Raw genomic sequence first — 13,926 nt, 5'->3', positions numbered from 1 at the left:
AAGAACAGTGCCTTGTAGGGTGATTCATGTTTGCTACACTCTTTGCGCAACCTCTGGACTGGGTTGGTAAGAGAGCTCTGGGGTTCTCATCTACTGTGCTGGTTGGGCAAGTAGACATTCTCTCCATACATGAATATACAGGTTGGCCCCAAGATTCCAGTTCCAGTAGCAAGTTGGAGGCCCCCTTCCTAAGTGGAAAGTGTTAAGTGGCGTGTATGATCAACCTCATAGTGGCAGGCTGTGTTGGGTTCCTGGGTCTTAGCCAGGTACTAAGGACTAAATCAGTCCTCTGTATTCAGTACATTGTTTCTGATTTGGTTATTGAAGAGGAACCAGTAGTCCTGAAAACCTGAAACAAATCCTACCCAAGAGCCACAAGCCCTGGTCAATGCCACTTTAACTTCTTTTAAGAAACTCATCCAGGAAAGTTATTTTTTGAAATTGTGACCTTTGTTATATATTCATGATGCTCCAAACCCTACTGAGTGATATACATTGAAATAACATTAGTCAGACTCAGCCCCCAAACGGCTTCTATTCTTTTTTTATGAACGATCTTATTTATTTATTTATTTGAGGGGGGAGCGGCAGAGGGGAGAGAAACTCAAGCAGACTCCTCGCTGAGTGCAGAGCACTGAGCCCAAGGACAGGCTGGATACCCCCAACCCGGAGATCATGACCTGTACCAAAGCCAGGAGTTAGATGCTTAACCAACTAAGTCACCCAGGTGCTCCCCACTTCTATTCTGTGGAAGATATAGTCCACTCCCCTCCACAAAAAAACCAAAAAATAAAAACAAAACAAACAAACAAACAAAAAACAACTCTACTAAAATCAACATGAAAGAAAATTGCAAGTCTTCAAATATAGAGCCAATAATGGTAAAACATGCACTATTCTAAACTTGCACTATTGCTGGGGCTACAGTGAATCTCTAATAGACGTATTTTAGTTTTGGATTTTTACCCACACTCTCCGGGTAACACCTATTGACTAACTGGAAAAATGTCACTGTACCAGCTCAAGGAGTGAGTCCAAAGGAGGAAGATTCTGGGATAGGATTGACAGATACAGCAAATAAAAATACAGCATGCCGGGGCACCTGGGTGGCTCAGTCGGTTAAGCAGCTGACTCTGGATTTCAGGTTGGCTCATGATCTCAGGGTTGTGGGATGAAGGACTGCACGGAGTCCCCCATCAAGCCCCGTAGCAGGCTCCGTGCTCAGCAGGGAGTCTGCTTCTCTCTCTCACTCTCTCTCTCTCCCGCTGGTCCTCTGCACCTCCTCCCACTCATGCTCTTTCTCTGCCTAAAATAAATAAATAGATCTTTTCTTTAAAAAAAAGTCAGATTCCAGGATGCCTGGGTGGCTCAGGTCATGATCCCAGGGTCCTGGGATCCAGCCCCGCATCAGGCTCTCTGCTTGGCGGGGAGCCTGCTTCCTCCTCTCTCTCTCTCTGCCTGCCTCTCTGCCTACTTGTGATCTGTCTGTCAAAAAATAAAAAAAATAATAAAAATCTTTTAAAAAATTTAAAAATCAGATTCCCAGTTAAGTGTGAATTTCATAAAAGCAATGAATAATTTTTTGGTATGTGTATGTCAAAGAATATTCATAATTAACCTGAAATTCAAATTTAATTGGGCATCCTGTATTTTATCTGGCAACTCTACTCAGGGAGGACAATTAGGAGAATATATGTAAGCAGCTTAGACAGTCAATTTGTCAACTTCTTCAGGTTTAACCTGGAGGAACTTACAGCTTCTGAGAGGGACAGCCTTTCCTACAATGTGGTTCCACTCCCCTAACCTCCACTCCCCCAACCCTGAAGAACCAAAGGCAAAAAACTGGCTACTTCCTAGAAGCCCATAACTTAGTTGGTGATCAAATATGGTTTCTTGAGGACTTTCAGTAAGAGACACAGAGACTTTAGAGAGAGAACTATGTGGATGCTTGAATTAAGTAACCTGGAGAGTGGGGCTAGGAAGGCATGTTAGGTAGAAAGAAGATGATAGTCGGGGTGCCTGGGTGGCTCAGTGGGTTAAGCCACTGCCTTCGGTTCAGGTCATGATCTCAGGTCCTGGGATCGAGTCCCACATTGGGCTCTCTGCTCAGCAGGGAGCCTGCTTCCTCCTCTCTCTCTCTGCCTGCCTCTCTGCCTACTTGTGATCTCTCTCTGTCAAATAAATAAATAAAATCTTTTAAAAAAATGAAGATGATAGTCAAAAGAAAGAGGAGACAGAGAAGCGTAGAAGAGAGACATGTGGTCACTGAGAGAAAGAGCAAGCAAGCTGTTTCTGCTCGCCAGTTCTAGTTTCCATCACTCTACGGCCTGGCTATTCTTCACAGTCCAACATTTGTAATATTATCTGTTGTATTTGTACAATAAATGTCCCTTTCTTAAACTGGTTTGAATGAGTTTGTACTCCTTGTCACCACTGATCCTCAACCAAGACTCGGTGTGAACTCTTAAGGTTAGAACTAGAATGACAAAAGGCTTCCATCTCAGGTGATCTCATAGCTGTGTAGAGGGCTGGATTGCAAAAGATCGTGGGATTAGTTCCAAGTTCAGTGACAAGGAGTACCAAGATTGACTAGCATTGTCTGCTCTGAATTTGGGAATGGGGAGTGACAATATATGTGCCACATATTTGCCATCCCTGCAATTGAGGAAGAAATTGAAATAAGCATGTATCTTCCTCTAAAATATGCCAAAAGGTCATTGTGTGACTACATGAGGAAAATATAAGGTACACAGGAAAAGCCCAAATATATGTAATTTCATCACCTATAATCACAGTAGTTTATTGAACTTTTTTGTCTGTTTCTATCTATTCTTTATAGTTATGCAATCCTTAATTTCTTTCTATGGAAGGTCACCCACAGAAATGAATATAAATCATTTATTTTCCTGGCAGGCTTCATTTGGACTATGTTGATATTTAAACAGTTCATGGAAAAGTATGTCAAGGCTATAAATAAATTCTCTGTACATTCGAGATCATGAATATTGTTTATGATCTGGGCCAGGAACAAAAGCTGATTAGGGAAATTACCATATATTCCTGAGACAACTTTGGTTTAAACCAAAGAAGATATTGACTTTTCCCACTAAATAATAATAATTAATGACAACAACTAATATTAACATGATAGAGTGGGCAGTTAGTTAGATATGAGCAGGGAACAAATACATTCCAACTGATTAAAAGGGAAGAAACCAAGTTCCAAACCACAGGGAAAGACCAGGGGGTGGGGAATATGCATGCATTGTTCTCCATCACTACTGTCCTACAGCAACCTATAGCTTCATTAAAATACATTACTGTTTTGACCTTCCCAGCCCCCCAACCTCAAGGGGGATGCCTGCCATGACGTCACCACAGGGACCTTATAGGGTGAAAAACTCCCCCTCCAGACCAGCAGGAGGAGTCCCTTAGATGACCGGAAGCAACCTCAGTCAGAGACCACCCAACTTATGACCCATAGCCTATGCAAATATAAAAAGAAAAGACATCACTGACTACCCCCCGCCCCCGTGCAATTACAGCCCCTACGCCTGCCCACTCTCCCATCTTGAGAGTGTACTTTCTTGTTAACTACTATTAAACTCTTGTTTACTTGAGAGTTTGGCTCTGAATTCTCTCTTGGCTGAACTCGAGAACCAAGGTCAGCGTGGAGGCAGAAATGGGACTCACTGCTGACAAATACAGCACTTCATAGACTGCCAAAAAGTGAAATGGTCTCATGTCTCTCTATTAAATACAAAATTGCTGATGTCAGGGACGGTGTACCTATTACAAATACACCATCCAGGAAGCACTATCCCTAAATTGGAGTAAATCAGGGCAATTATCAAGAGTCCTGCACTTTAGGCAACATCAAACTTGTGGTAGACTGAGAAATAATTAATGGAGGCAGCCCAAAGGAGATAATGATCTAGTGAACACTTAAAAAGAAAAAGAAAACTATTGCCTGACAAATATACACATATTTTGTTTGTTGGTCAATCAACCCTTTTGCAATTTCTCTATTCCTTTCACTGTATTTCATTTGGATAACCATGTTGGGTTTGGGGAGGGGAAGATGTGTGATGGCACCTCACAGTGATTGGACATGGCTAAAACGTGCTAGGGAAGCCTGAGGGTCAGTAAAAGTATGCCTGCCCCATGGTAATGTGAAACAGTCATTAATGATAGGAGATTGCCCAGTAGTGACGAAATGACAGTTACCAAAGAAAGGAGCTAATTATTGTGACTTTATAGCTGAGCAGGAGTTGAGACATTACCAATCACAGTCTTAGAAGTGATCTGTAGGAGAGGAGCTAATTAACTTCTTGTGAAGAATGACAAGACCATTGTTCCTTTGAAGTCCATATTCTATCTGGTTGCCTGGGTGATTCTGTCCAATCTATATGTATGTACACACATAGAAAAAGAAGCAGTTTGACTTTGAATATTAATGAAATGTACAGTGTAAGTACTTAATTTATTTGGTGGATTTAGTCTTTTTTTGGAAACTGGTGGGTGTTCTCTCTTCTACTCAGAATTGGCTAGGAAGATTCTCAGAAACCACAGACATGGTAGTGTGGCATGAGGAGGGTAGCGTAAGAGGGAGGTACTGAATATCAAAAAGGAGGCTGAGTGGGGCAGAAAGGACACGTGGCCCACAGCTATAAAGAAGGCATTGGGCAGGGGCACCTGGGTGGTTCAGTGGGTTAAAGCCTCTGCCTTCATCTCAGGTCATGATCCCAGGGTCTTGGGATCGAGCCCTGCATCAGGTTCTCTGTTCAGTGGGGAGCCTGCTTACCTTTCTTTCTCTCTCTGCCTACTTGTGATCTCTGCCTGTCAAATAAATAAATAAAATCTTAAAAAAAAAAAAGAAGGTATTGGGCAGAGCAGCTGGCAGTCACAAGGTATGACCTCAAAAGCAGGGAGTGAGTGAAACCTCGCTACACACCCAAATAGTTTACCTATCGATACTTGAATCCCAATCACCATAGACTCATTACTTTGGTTCAGCATTGCTCATTCCCTGTGGTTCTTTATAAACATCTAAACACAATTCAAAGACTCCAAGTTCTGAGACCGGAGAGGTTTATCAGATCTCATTCTTCTATTCAAAAGGGAGGATTGCAGAAGAGCCCTGGGTTCTTTAGGTAGGGGCTAGGAAAAGGCAGTTTGAAAATGAAGGGCTTGGGAGTTTGAGAAAGCCTAGAAGACACCTGTTGGGATGTCTGTCCTGCTCACCTCAACTGATTTCCTCTTTTGCTGGGACCTCTCCTTTGGAGAAGAATCTCCTGGCTTACTGATGGTTTTCTGGGGGAGACTGAATGCCTGGTTAGGTGAGGATAAAGGCACAGGCTGCCCATCACAAACAAACAGTGTCATCTAATCTGTCTGCCCATAAAGGAAGGTGTGCTGAGAACTATTCCATCATCCTGTGGAAGGTGTATATGTGGGATAGAGCAGTAATGAACTAATATGAGTTTGCTCCTTGGTGAGTCAGAAACTACATGGGGTAGAGTGTAGAGTGGTAGCACAAGGGAAACTTGATTTGCAGCAAATAAGGAGATCACAGGGGGTAACTTCCATAGCCATGACTCCCTGAACAAGGGTGGATGGGTTCCTTTGATTTAGGCTTAGGATGAATACTGAGATAGGGGAGCCTTGTCACCGTATGCAGAGGTGGGCATAAGGTGGCACAGGAACCTTAAGGAAATGTGCCTAGACATACATTGTATGTTATGTAAATGAAGCTGTGATCGTCCCTGGGCTGAGATCTTAGTATTATAATGAGTTGAAGGTAACTGTCGGTCACTCCATGGTCCATCTGTGTAGGCACGAGTTGGGGGTTGAGTTCAAGCTGGTCTGGGTGGTCTGGGCTGTCCGGGTAACCTTTTGTCCCGGCAGTTGCTTTTGCTTGAGGGATATTTTTGGTTTCCACCACAGGATGATATGCCCTTTGGGTCTCTTGTTAAGAGATAAGCTGGAAAGAAGAGCCTAAGGAAAAATATGGGACAAAGTTTTGTAGGTTTTGACATAGGTGAGCAGTAGAGATCAGGTCTAGGGGTCAGCCAGTGACAGAGCCTGAGCAGCCCCGAAGGCATGTTAGTTTCACGCACAGTGGCCCAGACTCCCATGGAACCTCCTCCTGCCACATGGCTGCCCCTTCCTCAGTCCATACCTGTGGCTTCCTGGTAAGTGATCTATAACCAAATGACTTAAGATCAAAAAGAAATACATCAGCCTGGTTTACACATAATTTTGCATAGTTAGCCTGGCACCATCTGAAAATAAAAGTAGATGACTGCAGTGCTACACCCCACCTTGGGGTACCCTCCAAAGGATACCAGGGTAGGGAAATCTTCCCAGTGGACAGAGCTTTGAGTAGCACATCTGGCTGTCTATTATGTCTAAGAGAGATGACCTGAGGTGCAGATCTGCTTTGACTCACAGGCAGTGACCAATGGGTTAGCCACAGACTTAGAAGAAGTTTCAAATAACAATCCAGTGTCCCTTAGAAACCTGACATTTTATCAGCTTGAAAATGGTAGGTAAAATTCGTAAGTCAGAAGTAATTTAATAAATCACCCAATCCCCTCATCTTCCCACGGAGAAAATAAGGTCCAGAGGACGTATGTGATTGGTCCAAGGGAAGCTCTAGATAACAACCAGAATTGACATCTTCTGGATCTCAGCTCAGGGCTCTCCCGGGAACAGCACACAGATTATCATTCACTCCTTGGCCAGCATTTCTTGAGCTTCAACAACATGTCATGCTCTTCTCTGGAAATAGGGATACAGATAAATAAGGCATGGCCCTGCCCTCTTGTGTTTGTTATGTGTTTTGTGTATGTTGGTGTATGATAGTCATATCCTGTGGCAAGAAATAAATGAAACCAAAATGGCAAATCCTTTTTCAAGTAGGACAGGCTAAATACTGGCTGAAGAGTGCCACATGAAATTAAAAATGCTAGAAAGTGAGCCAGCAAGAACTATATGACTTAAAACAGACACCAACAGAGATATTAATTAATCCAAGGTTGGATTTGATTGTTAAGGGGAGTTTGCCTCACTATCCCTGCTGGGAAGAGAGCCATTTTTAATGGATTTTGATGGCATCCTGCCTGAGTCTTAGTACCTAAATGTTAGCCTGGGTGAGATAAAATTTGAATTAAGTGATCAGGAAGACTGATGGATGGTACAATCTGCAATTATTTCAAACAGTAGAAAGTGGGGAAATAGACCTGTTGAGTACCCAAAAGACTTGTTAATTTCCTCCAGAAGAGGTCTCCTCTCAGGCTTCTTTACTGTTTTAGATGAAAAAGGGTCCCTCCACACCCCTCAGACCTGAGCCTCATGCCCTTGCCTCATTTCACACCCTGCTTCCTCAATTATCTTCTCTTTCTGAAATCTTTGGCTTCTTCCGACAGAATGCTCTCTTCTCTGCTTTTACACATATATAGGTCTCCTTTCATTTGGAAAAAAAAAAGTTGCTTATCCTCATGGCCCTCCTACTTATTGTACAATCGTCTTTCCTTCTTAAACCATCAAGCTTTGAGAAGGAATGGTTTACACCTATAAGCTACAATCTGGCTTCTGGCCCAACTACTATAGAAAGTGCACTCCTAAAGCTCATGCATGGTTTCTGAAGCATTAAATGAAATAGCTTGTCTTAGTCCTGATTTCCCTTGACCACGGTTAGATTTCCGAGGTGTAGAGCATCTTATACCAAGCTCTAATACCACATTTTCCATGCATGCTGGACATTTTTGAGCATTCTATTGTTACTTCAATGTAGTTAAAATGGAACTAAAAATTTTCTCCACTGATATTCCCACAAATGATTCTCCTACGTATGACTGATGGCAAGTTCTATAACACAGGGATCACATCGCTCGAATTTACTGCTATGGTTTCCTCCCGCTGCTTGATGTAGTCAGTTGTTAAAATGAATAAACATCATTCTCCCACTCACAGAGCCTTAATTCCTCAGAGTCATTTTGAATTCACCTCTTTCCTTTGTCCCATAAATTATTTTTTTGTCTTTTTTTGTCACATAAATTAAATCAGTGATCAAATGTCGTCAATTATACCTTCAAACTATGGTGCTTAAGAGTACAGATTTGTTGAGGCACCTGGGTGGCTCAGTGGGTTAAAGCCTCTGCCTTCAGCTCAGGTCATGATCCCAGGGTCCTGGGATCGAGCCCCGCATCGCATCTGGCTCTCTGCTCAGCAGGGAGCCTGCTTCCCTACCTCTCTCTTTGCCTGCCTCTCTGCCTACTTGTGATCTCTGTCTGTCAAATAAAATAAATAAATAAATAAATAAATAAATAAAATAGTGGAACTATATGGGGTTAGTGAGAATAAATGAGATAATGTGAATATACTGCTGTAGCACAGTACCTGACACATATCAAGTACTCAATAAATGATAGCTATTAAAATTATCTTTCACTACTCCCCATTGTGAACCCACACTATGCTAGGGATGTCTACTTACTACTTCCTATCTTTGCTGTTTCTCTTAGCTAGAATGCTCTCTTTCCTTTCTACCCATTCAAAATTCTATTTATTCTTTTTATTAATTTTTATTTTTTTGAAAGTGATGCACATTCATAAAGTTAGACTAATTAGACTTAGAAAGTAAAAAGCAAACCCCTATTCCTTCTCTCCCCACTTCTGATCTATACTACTAAAGCAGCTACTCTGAATAATTTTAGCTATTTTTTCTAGCATTTACTTCCGTATTTCTATATAATGTATTTACGCTGTTTCTTGATCTTTCAATTTTTAGATAGTACTTATTTTTTTCTTATTATGGAAGATGCAGATTTAGACCTCTTACAACATCACCTTTTCTAACTTGTGTTCCCTTCATCCTACAAAAGATTTGGTAAATCAGTAAGACGTTTTCATTGTTATGGCTATGTGAATGTCTTTCACTTTGGGGCCAAGTAGCATTTTATCATGACTCATTTACTTTTTTGTGCAACTTTCAACTTTCTCTGGAGTTATAAACTGCCTTGGTTTTTCCTAGTTGGCTTTATTTTCTAGGTATCAATCACAATTCTTCACTAATTTCCCATACAACTGTAAAACCTTTCTGAATACTACTCTGCACATGGTCAAACACATCAAGTAATCTATCAGTTAATTTTCAAAAATTTTTTCTCTATAGACAACCCTCCTGTATCCCTCTATCTTCCCCCTCTCCACTAGCCTGGCTGCTCCCTGGGTATGCCACACAGCTGTCTACCCCAAACTTTCTTCCTTTTTCTTTTTTTTTTTTTTAAGATTTTATTTATTTATTTGACAGAGAGCACAAGTAGGCAGAGCAGCAGGCAGGGAGAAACAGGCTCTCCGCTCAGCAGGGAGCCTGATGTGGGGCTAGATCCCAGAATCCTGGGATTATGACCTGAGCAGAAGGCAGCCACCTAACCGACTGAGTCACCCAGGCGCCCCTCAAACTTCCTTTCATTATCATATTGGGAATTCCCTTCGCCTCTCTGTTATGTTTATCCCATTTTCTGGATCTCATGAATTCCTCTTTCTTGGTCTACTCTCTCAGAGGATGGAATGTACATTCTAGTCAGGTCTACTTACCATTTACTGGAAGATTTTCACCTCCACATTTCTGCCATTTATCTTAGAATAGTCTTCTACTTCCTGTCTGCACGTCCAAATGTTATTTGCATTTTCAAACTTTTTATTTTTATGAAAATAATGTATGCTCATAGTTTAAAAGTTAGTTATAGAACCTATAAAGAGAAAACACGGAAGTCTTTTTCATTCTCAATCTATGCATCTAGAGGCAAGTACTTTATTTTAACTGTTTCTTCTGGTGCTTACCTCCTTATTTCTAAATAATTTAATGATACTGATATATTTTTTTAAAGATTTTATTTATTTATTTGACAGATAGAGGTCACAAGTAGGCTGAGAGGCAGGCAGAGAGAGAGAGGGGGAAGTGGGCTCCCTGCTGAGCAGAGAGCCTCCCATGACCCTGGGATCATGACCTAAGCGGAAGTCAAAGGCTTTAACCCACTGGGCCACCCAGGCACCCCTATACTGATATATTTGGACTTAGTAACTTATTATGGAAGATGGATTTACTCTTCCTTTTTTTTCTTTTTCTATTTTGAACATCTTTTTAAAATTAACATATAATGTATTATTTGCCCCAGGGGTACAAGTCTGTGAATCATCAGGATTACACATTTCATAGCACTCAGATTTACGCTTCTTATACCATATTATCTTCTGTCTCTAGCCTCTATCTTCCCAATATAGTTTGGGAGGATGTAGAATTCTGAATTAGAAATCATTTTCTCAGAATTTTAAAGGCCAAACTGTATCTCAGTGAATTCATTGTGATTCCTAGAGATTGCCTCTTCTCTTCCATTGTACTAAAATACCCCATCCTTTTAATAGAGTTCTAGCTTGCATGCCTTTGGTATCTTTTTTTTAATACATTTTTTAATAAATATATAATGTATTATTAGCCCCAGGGGTACAGGTCTGTGAATTGCCAGCCTTTGGTATCTTTTTTTTTTTTTTTAAAAGATTTTATTTATTTATTTGACAGGCAGAGATCACAAGTAGGCAGAGAGACAGGGGGTGGGATCGGGGGAAGCAGGTTCCCTGCCGAGCAGAGAGTCCGTATGGGGCTCAATCCAAGGACCCTGAGATCATGACCTGAGCCGAAGGCAGAGGCTTTAACCTACTGAGCCACCCAGGCACCCCCTTTGGTATCTTTTTAATAGAGTTCTGACTTGCATGCTTTTGGTATTATGATTATTAGAATACACCTACTTCCCCATTTTGAAAAGCAAAACAACATTAGATCATCTACAGTCCCTTTGGACTTCTGCTGTTCTCCGTGATTACTAACATCATTCGTCAGTGGCCTCAATGTAATTAATACGGGCTATTTGGAGCACGACAACAGGGAGCCCTGATCTTATCTGACAAAGTGACATTTAAGCTGAGATCTGAAGGATGAATAGCAAAGTCCATGAAAGCATTCCAGTGGAGATGGCTGCGTGTGCAGAAGCTGTCAGGGGAAAGAAGCTTTGGAAACTCAAGGGAGGAAAGGGGGCCGGTGGGGTGGAGCTTGGTGACTGAGAGGGAGAGTAGGCCCACCTTTATGCTAGAGACAAGGCAGGGGTCAGGGTACTCAGGGCCTTGTAGGTGATGCTAAGACAAGATCTGGGACTTATCCTAAGAGCGATGAGAAGCTACTGAGAAGTCATTAGCGGGGGAGTGATTTGATCTGTCTTCCAAAGATCTCTGGGGTTGCAGTGTGCAGAATGGATTGGAGAGAGCCAATAATTAGGAAGATATGGATAAAATCAGTTTTAAGTAAGTGTTAGAGCCAGACTTGGAGGACAGAAAGAAATTTCAAATGGGCAAAAGGTAGTCTTATGAAGTAAGTTTGAAAGCTCAGCAGATAGTTAATTTCTTCAACTTGCTGATGGCAGTGATTTAGATGCTGATATAACAGCTTCACTTTTTTTTTCTTTTTTCATTTTTTAGTATTAGATGTCAAAAGTGTTCTGCTTTTTGTTATTCCCCTTCCTGATGGGTCTTTGAATTGCTGATCAACTGACTGATCCCAGAAGCTGTTTGCTCCCCTCCTTCCCAAGTGCGGACTGCATCCTGTGGCCTCGTGTTTGTTCTGTCCATTTGCCATGGTGAGATTTCTGAGGGGTTGAGGTAGAAGGTTGGAAAGAGTAAGAGAAGCAATAGAGAAGGGCTTCTGCGGGGCTTGCACGGAAATGGGCCAGCGGAATTGAAATGGTGGAGGAAGAACACTTTCCCTTTTTCTGACAGTAAGCAGTATATGTAGTCAAGACGGTAATAAGGACGCAAGACTGCTTCCTCAGGATTCCTGCCTGCAGGAGACTGGGGCTTCTGCTGCAGTCAGCTGATACACCACAAGAGTTGGTGTTAATATACCACGGCTTCTGACAGTTTAGGCAAGAGGAAGTTAGTTTTTGCAGTTCTGTTTATGCAGTTGGCCAAATGAAAAATGCTGGCTGATGGGTTTGCTTTTCATAGTCATTGACAACAGCTTTCTACAACACCTAGGTTTTCTTTGGAAACTGTGAAGAGGTACTGAAAAGAAGAAAAATAATTTCTTCTTGTCTTAAAGAAGCTCACAAAGGAAAGGAAAGTAATTCTAAAGGGTGCTTATGGAGTAGTAACTTTAATTGCACGTTGGGTTTGGATATGGGAAAAAGTTACCTTGCATCAATTTCGTGTTTTGCTGAGTACATTTTGATTTGTGTATTGCATTTTTATAGTCAAGCAAATCAGTCTGGACCCATGAGTATAGGTGTTGTGAGGAAATAATTAGGACATTATCAGAATTATATCAGAATTATAATAACAAATGAAAATCTGTTATATTGCTATATCTTGGGGGATCCTAAATACCTTGCTTTTAAGCTGGACAACACCTGGCTGGCTCAGCCAGCAGAGCATGGGACTCTTGATCTCTGGGGAGTGAATCTGAACCCTCCCGCCACAACACTGGGTAGAGAGATTTCTTAAAAAAAGGAAAAAAAGGGGGCGCCTGGGTGGCTCAGTGGGTTAAGCTGCTGCCTTCAGCTCAGGTCATGATCAGGGTCCTGGGATGGAGCCCTACATCAGGCTCCTTGCTCAGCGGGGAGCCTGCTTCTCTCTCTGCCTCTGCCTGCCTCTCTGCCTGCTTGTGATCTCTGTCTCTGTATCTCTCTCTCTGTCAAATAAATAAATAAAACCTTAAAAAAAAAAGGAAAAAAAATTAAAGTTGATCTGTTTGAATCTGCAAGTACATTTTTCCTTTTTTAAAATGGAAAGATATTACTTATTACTTACTAGTAAGTACTTGCATCTCCAAGGTCTAAATTCATTTTCTATCACCTATTTTATTGATAAGTGTGTATTTTATTGATAAGAATTCTAGACTTATTCCTAGAACAAATGATAATCACTGCTTCCACCTCCAAATTCCAGTGTCTAGAACAGTGCCTGCCACATAGTAGGTGTTCAACAAATAATTAGTGAATTAAATATTAGTTGCTGTGTTCAATAAAGTAAAGCCAGAAAATAAACTCTTCGAAAATAAATCTTTGAAATAGCAGAGAACAAAACCTTAGATCCATTTTGCCAATAAAATAAAATATCCTACTATCTGGTTAGTATATATCTAACCTAAAATCTTAACAATCATTAGATATAGCCTCAAGTGTGAACACACAGAAGGAACCATAATCGGGAAAGAATTGGGAAATGTTTCCAATCGTACTGCTCCTTGGCAATTAAGACTATTTGGTAACATACCTTAAGACTCCTGCCTTGGCACTTGGTTGGGGATGGGCTACTCATTGCTCACAGAATCAAGTTCGAACTTCCTAGGGTGTTTCTGAAGATCTTAATATTCTTTTGGGCCGCTCCACCCACACACCCCGGGCGTCCGCCAGGACCGTGTGTTCTTTTTCTTAACTTGCACTGCGCCTTCTTACCGCTTACTGCGCCCTCGGCCTGGACTTGGCCCCCTGGGCTCCTTCGGTCCCACACCCTCTACAACCTTCCCACGTCGCAAGGTCGAGTTCGAGCTCCAGAGCTTCCAGGGAAGCTTCTCCAGCCTCTTTTCAAATGCCGTATGGCTCTGCTGAATTTCCCCCCAACCCCTGGAGCCTCTACTCGCAGCCATTACTTTCCAACGTGGGTTTCTGCCTGTCGCTACCTCTCCCGGCCCCCACTGGACTGCAGCCACCTTGTCGGGGAGGTCTTTGAAGAAGTCGCCGTGTCCAGCCCCTCGCCCAGTGCCTGCTGCAAAGGAAATGCCCAGTAAAGCTTTGTTGAAATGAATGTAAGCTCCAGCGAGGAAAAGAAGCGCCCGTGCCCAGCAGCAAAGGCCCTTCACGACCCGGGGGGAGG

Source organism: Mustela lutreola, chromosome X, assembly GCF_030435805.1.
Source record: "Mustela lutreola isolate mMusLut2 chromosome X, mMusLut2.pri, whole genome shotgun sequence".
NCBI classification, from domain to species: Eukaryota; Metazoa; Chordata; class Mammalia; order Carnivora; family Mustelidae; genus Mustela; species Mustela lutreola.
The sequence above is the reverse complement of the archived record's forward strand: the minus strand, read 5'-3'. Positions refer to the sequence as shown.